The sequence below is a fragment of the Engraulis encrasicolus genome, chromosome 3 (genome assembly GCF_034702125.1).
Source record: "Engraulis encrasicolus isolate BLACKSEA-1 chromosome 3, IST_EnEncr_1.0, whole genome shotgun sequence".
NCBI classification, from domain to species: domain Eukaryota; kingdom Metazoa; phylum Chordata; class Actinopteri; order Clupeiformes; family Engraulidae; genus Engraulis; species Engraulis encrasicolus.
The window spans coordinates 27,333,188-27,340,687 of record NC_085859.1 but is presented as its reverse complement, the minus strand read 5'-3'; positions in this window follow the sequence as shown (position 1 = coordinate 27,340,687).

Here is a 7,500-nt window from a genome sequence, read left to right as displayed (position 1 = left end):
AAGACTGGTGCAATGTTTAAAACAATTTTAGCTGCCATATCTCCTTCCATCCACATGAATTACCTGCTTGTTGTAAGCTTAAAAAAACATTAATTTCCAGACCAGAATGACATAGCCTACATTAATCATGTAACAGAACCATGCACAGCAGACAAGTGAGGCTATTTACTATATTTTGTATAGGCCTATTATGAAATTCAATAGCGTGACAGCTCTTCTCCCTTTCTCTCACCCTGTCCCTCCAAACACATAGATAGCCCCCTTCTCATTCTCCTACACACAAATGCACCACTATTTCCAGTCCAGAAATGAAATTGGTTTGGAAGACAGCACAAATGTGTAGCTTATTAAAATTGTTATGCTGCCATGCTTTGTGATGCTGTAGATAGTGTAGGCCTAGATCAATGCAGACCTCCTTGGTAGGCTTATTGTCTACACATGCATTTTACATGCAAATGTACTGTATCACTCTCCTGGCATTTCAATTTCACGTTACAATTCAAACACATTGATAACCTCCCTCTCATCTGGGGTTGGGGGCCCCACCACCATCACATCCAACACACCACACAGTGAAGCTACTTTCATGCGACTCAATCTGATGTGTTGGTCGCCTGTCAAAAAGAACCACAAATCCATTTGATGAAAAACGGTTATTGTTCTTGATGCTATTTAGTTAAGCTTACTAAGGATATTAGTCTTGTGTTCTGTGAGGTATAAGAAAGATTTTTTTTTTTTTCAAAGGGGGGGGGGGGGGGGGAGGCAGAAATCAAACTCGCCTAGGGCACCAAATAAGCCAGAACCGGCCCTGCGTCCAAGGCTAGCGGAAATGGGGGGAAAACAAAGACAGCACACACACAGCTGTGTGGGTAGGTGTGTGCGTGTGTGTGCGTGTGTGTGCGTGTGTGTGCGCGTGTGCTTGCGTGCGTGCGTGCGGGTGTGCGTGCGGGCGTGTGTGCGCGCGTGCGCGCGTGTGTGTGTGTGTGCATTTGTGCGTGTGCGTGTGCGTGCATTTGTGTGTGTGTGTGTGTGCATGTGCGTGTGTGTGCATGTGCGTGTGTGTGTGTGTGTGTGCGTGTGCGTGTGCGTGTGCGTGTGCGTGTGCGTGTGCGTGTGCGCGTTTGTGTGTGTGTATGGAGGGGATGTAGGGAACAGCTGGGCTGGGTGGGTGTGAGGGGGCTGAGGCAGTTTGAAGGTGGTCAGATGGTGCGGGGGTCTCCACTTGACATCCCAGGGCAGCGGAAATGAGGTGCACAATGACAGCACAGCTGTCTGAGGAGGGGGCGGTGTGCGTGTGTGTGTGTGTGTGTGTGTGTGTGTGTGTGTGTGTGTGTGTGTGTGTGTGTGTGTGTGTGTGCATGTCTGTGTGTGTGTGTGTGTGTGTGTGTGTGTGTGTGTGTGTATGTGTATGTCTGTGTGTATGTGTATGTCTGTGTGTGAGTGTGTGTGTCTTTTGGCTTTTTGTATGAGGGTAGTCCTGTTCCATTCACATTCACACTGCCAAAACACTATACAGTATTCAGAAAACTGTCTGTACTAACATGCCATGCACATGTTGGGCAACGATGTGGCTGTGTTAAGGATGCCAACTAGTGGAGTTTGGCAGTAGAACATTCAGTGGTATCGTAGCTCAGATTTATCGTACCTGTGCTCCTATGCTCCTGTGCTCGAACTGTTGCTGTCACTGACTGGGAGGTTGCGAGTTCAAGCCCCGAGTGGCTGACTGCATAAAAATGACCTCGCTTACACCTGTATGCATTTTAGGTCCATACCTAAAGATCCAGTGGCTACGATTTCCTTTCCATTCTTCAAAATCGACAGGGACATCAAGGTTTCAAAAACAGACTTTGGTATGAACTTACATTTTTGGTAATAAACACGTACAGTAGTGTTAGTGTTACACATAGTGGTGCGCTGGACCCTAACATAACCTATTTTCTAAAAGTGAATAAACACCACACCCTGAATACTGTTCCTTTTATTCTTTCTTATATCTTTGAGCAGAGTATTCCGTATTCCGTGTGAAGTGCTTTCTGAACTTTTAGTATTGATCAAGTTTTCCTGCATCTGAAGTTTTCCTGCAAGTGAAGGGTTGTGCATAAGGACTTCCATGTACTTTGATAAGCTTATATTTTGTAGTATTGTCCGGGCCCTGCAAAAATATACCTGGAGGGCAGATTGCCCAGTTAATCCGTATGGAATCCTGACTAGCTCTGACATGTCACAGTCTTAAAGTTAAGTTTGATGCAATCTGAATCCATCAGAGTAGCAAAAGGTGAAGAGAGTCATTAGGGTTTTCCACCAGAGAGAGAGAGAGAGAGAGAGAGAGAGAGAGAGAGAGAGAGAGAGAGAGAGAGAGAGAGAGAGAGAGAGAGAGAGAGAGAGAGAATAGGAATACAGTAGGCCAGCAAGTGAAGTGAAGAATGTTGTCCAGTCTTGCACTTTAAATGTCTATGAGCACTGTCTATGTCCATACTGTCTCATGTCCATGCATACTGTCTATGTCTATACTGTCTATGTCCTATTAGTCTATGTCTGCATGGGAAAGCAAGAAATGTAATTTCAAATTCTTTGTATGACCAGTGCATGTAAAGAAATTGACAATAAAACCTACTTGACTTGACTTGACTTGACATGAGCAAGGGAAGGTAGAGCTGGATAGAGAAGGAAAGAGAGGAGAGGGAGGTAGCAGAGGAAGGGATTAAAAAGGGGGTTTAAAAAAGAAAATGGAAGAGAGGGATGAAAAGCAGACACAGACATCACGGCTGGTAATGAACAGCTCCATGAGTGCAGGAAAGGAGGGAAGTGAGGGGTGACAATAAGGACAGAAAGAACAAGAGGAGACAGACGATTCCACTGCACATGCCACCAATGTCCTCCTTCCTTTTCCTAATTTCTTTTTACCGGGAGGGAAAGAAGGAGAAGGTAGTGGAGGAAGAGAAGGAGGAGGAAGAGGGGGTAGGAGGAGGAAGAGAGGATGTCAGTAGGTGCGATCGAGATGTGTTAACGCATGCATGCGCATTTAGACAGCAATGCACCCTGGATGGAAAATGCTGCATGACGGTTAGATTTCCTGTCAAACTTCGAAATTTCGTCGACGTTGCGTTGACGAGGTGACATGTCACATGGTGTAAAACTATCGCGGGATGAATGCGGCTGCAGTCAGATCTTGCAACCTCTGCAGTTGCTTATCCCCTTCAACGCTCGTCGGCGGACTGCCTCCGGGGTCACGCGCCCATGAACTGGTTGGTCAACAACTCACTCACGTGTGTATATGGGTCTTGTCTCACACCTCTACACAAGTTTGCGCAGGTCCCCACTTCAGCTCCTCCTCACTGCCTGTCCCCCCACTCCTCACACGTGGTGTGTTAGTAGAGCAAACCGGTGCGAGCTCATCGTCTCGTTCATATTTGTGGCCGACTGCAAATGCGCTGTATTTAATAACACCCACATCGTGACAACAAGTTCTCGCTGACGTTCCTTGCGCAACGTTGACGCTCGCAATGAACTCGTATGCGCTTAGTGTCAACATTGATGGCTGATGACTGATCAAAGGAACGCCCCCTGTGGCAGTGCACCTGACAATGGTCTTCCACTTCTCAACCCCCCGCACATCTACCCCTCCACCCCTATACTATAACCGTCTCCCACAGATGCCTCCCTCATCTCATTCTGAACCCCCCAAAATCCCCTCTACCCAACTCTCTCTCTCCAACATGGCATCATAAAAGTAAGTAAGTAAGATAACACAGAGACTTGAACTGTCGTCTATCCCATTTGTGTACGATGCCTTTGCATGTTGACTCGTGTTTCACAACGCCCTGTAACAGGTTAGGTTCAGGGATGGTTTTGGTCTGGGAACAATTTCGCAACAAATTCTCCCATTTCTCTTGCTTGTTTCGCTGTTCTTGGCAAAAGTAAAGCAACAGAAATATTTCTTTACTGACAGGTTAGCGTTCTTAAGCCAGGCTAAAACTACACAACTTTAAAATCGTGTTCGATTTTGACGTCGGGTTGCGCTGCACACATAAAGAGAATCGTAACTATCAATTCAATCCTTGCTCGTAAACACAGAGGCAATGCCCGACGTTCTATTTCGAGTCGTAAATATGAAGTGTTTTTCAAGTGATATCTACGATTTGGCGACTCTTTGAACCAGAAAAAATCCATCATAGAACCTAGAACATGACGAGGAAATCTTGTCCCACAATCGGATGCAATGGTCCTGGGGGGTAATGTTCCACCGATTGTCATCAGGGGGGTTTTCAGGCGAGAATCAGGCCCATAGTCGTGTAGTTTGATCCTGGCTTTCCCCAATACACAGTAAAATTTGCAGTGTTACTGTAATTCAAGACTTTGAGTGTGCTCTGGGTCCAAATGCACTCAAGAAGGAGTCAAATCTAAGACTCTCTAAGTGTTGAATTAACACTGTTTTTACTGTGTAGAAAGTATCTTCCCCCTCGCCTCTGCCGTAACCCTTTCCCTCAGATGCCTTCCCCTTTCTGACTGCCCCCCACTACCCCTGCTGCAAATCCACCCACAGTATTCCATCTAATCATACACTTCACGCCACTCCACTGCTCTCTTACACAGCTCTACTTGTGAGGTACAGTACAGTCCTCTTTCAACTCTCCCTGCACCCCTTCCACCCTCACCCAATGCCCTTACCCCAGTCCACCTCCATTCCACCCCTCCTCACTCCAGCATCAGCCATGATGCACTTCTCTGTTCACTTCCACAGAGATACACTCAGTGCTTAATTTGTCAAGTGAGAGTTCTCGGAGCGCAGAGGATGGGTGGCTCCCCCCCGAGGGGGTGTCTGTGATGTCTTTCCCTGAGGTTCCATCCAAGGTTCCGGAGCTCTCGTCTGAGGTTCCGGAGCTAGCTCCCCCTTGCTCCCCCTCAAATTAAGCACTGGATACACTCCTATTTCAACTCTCCATGTACTTCTACCACCCTCACCCAATGCCCCTTCTCCACTCCGCTCCACTCCACCTCACCCCCACCACCTACTCCAGCATCAGCCATGAGGCATTCCTCTGCTCACCTCCACCATCATCCCACTGCGCTCCATGCAACCCACATTCACCCGTATCCCACCCCAGCCACTCTCTATCCACCTCTCCGAAAGCCCCCACTCCACTCTACCACCCGCTACCCCCATCCTACCACCACCCAAGAGGTATCCTTCTTTTCATCTACAACACCAACACCCCTACATCCACCCAACCAGTGCCCCAACCCCCCCTACATCCACCCAACCACTGCCCTTAAAGGACCAGTTCAGTCAATTTCAATATGCTGTTGTATTGCTCACGCTACCCTTGACTTGTCAGTGCCAGGTGATGCCACATTTTTTCGGCTCAGCCCTTTCCGAAAAATTAACATAGGCCTACTCCAAATATTTTCCCAAAAGGCACCGCTGTTTGCTAGTTGTCTGCTGATGTTGTATAACCTTTTGGATGTTTTTGGGAATAAATAAAAATGTTTTTTGAAATGTAAACAAAGCGCTGCCCCCATTACAATGACCAGGATCTCAGAAAAGGCTGAAGAAGAAAAAAAAAATCTCAGGTACTGACAAGTCCAAGGTAGTGTGAGCATTACAACTGCATGCTGAAATTGACTGAACTGGTCCTTTAACACCCTACATTCACCCTACTAACAGCCCCCTCATCCAACCCTCCTGGAGACACCTGACTCAGCTGCCAGATCAGACAGCCCTAACACACCTTAACACTCACTCACACTCACACCCATGAGGTTAGCTGAGTACGCATGTTTCTGTACAGCAGGGATCAAAGGAAGGAAATAAATCTTTTTTTTAAAAAGCCAAAGCAGGACAAGGGCATGTTTGTCAGGATCCTACAGTCAAATGCTACTCAGACTTCAGGTGAGCCGAGTATACATGTTGCTGTAGAGCGCTGATGAGACATGACAAAGAAATTAAGCTGAGGACAACGACTAACCTTGTCATCACACTCATGTAACTCCAGGTAACTTTACCCAAAGTCTATGTTTATGTAATGCATGGGGAAGTAAGAAATGTAATTTCAATTCTTAGTATGTCCAGCACATGTAAAGAAATTGACAATAAAGCCAACTTGACTTGACTTGACGGGTGTGGATGCACGTCATGCAGCGCAACACTGATCAAAGAAATGAAATAAAGTAAAGACGGAAAAAGCCAATGCCAGGATGAGTTAGTCAGGAGCCTCCATTCAGACTCCAGGTGACCTGAGTACACATGTTGCTGTGCAGGACTGACCAAAGAAATGAGAAAAAATAAAGTCACATCAGGACGAGGGCGGGTTAGTCAGGCTCCCACTCAGTTCATGTGAGTTGAGTACACATGTTGTGCAGCAGTGATTTAAAAAAAGCCATAGGCAGAGCAAGGATTAGCTAGTCAGGAACATCAGCTCATACTAAAACTCAGAGTTCAGGTGAGCTGAGAACAGTTGTGCAGCACTGTTTAAAAAAAAGAACGAGTAAAAGCCAAAGCTAGGGCAAGGACAATATAGCCAGATACCTCCAGAGTACATGTTGTTGTGCAGCATTGATGAAAGAAAAAAAAGTAAAGAAACCGTCAAAGCACAGAGAAAGAGACAGTCGAGTTAGTCATAGTAGAACCTCCTGGCCGCCTGTCACTCATTAGGAGGCGACGGTTCTTCCGCCCGACACACTGTAGCATGCAGACACAGCTGACATGGTTGACGCTCCAGGTCTCCTCGGAGACGAGGATCAAGGGAAGTCCAGGTGCCCCCCTCAGGGAGGTGATTTGCGATGGGATGCATCCAGGGCACAGGATACGCAGTTGCATGACAATGTTCTCTTTTGAAGATGTTCAAAACCATGTCTGACAACTAAGTGAACCTTCACCGTGGTTACACAGTGATCTTCAACTCAACTGCATCCAGCAAGCAGGAGACACAGAGTTGCATGACTGTTTCTCTTTTTTAAAAAATGGTTCAACAGCAATGTCTTACGGATAGGCATCAATACGCATTCACATACTATGTGCTTGTACACAAAGGGGTCAGTTGTCCCAGTCCCAGCGTTGGGCCCTCTTTGTATTGCATGTATTACTTGGACATAAAGTACACATACGTATTGTATACATAGGCACGACCAACATACCTACATGTATGTGTACAACTATGTTAACCTTTCAAGTCTTTAATCAATTCAACTGGAACGTTTCTTTTCGTAAACCATCAATTCTGTGATTTCTGAAGCATCATTCAGCATCAATGAATTACAATAAATGCTAATAGAAATTGTAATATAAATATTGTTATAATAAAACCACCTGTATTAAAATGAAACTCCAACACACACACACAATCCTCTATGAAGAACGTCAGTATATTCCCATTGGTGAAGCAAGGGTGGCTGCTATTATTATTCTGATGAAATGGAAAAGGGGCATTGGAGAGGGAGAGAAGGGAAGGGAAGCGGAGGAACAGGATTTTTTGGAGTTGAGAACAAAACTTGTTTTTGAGA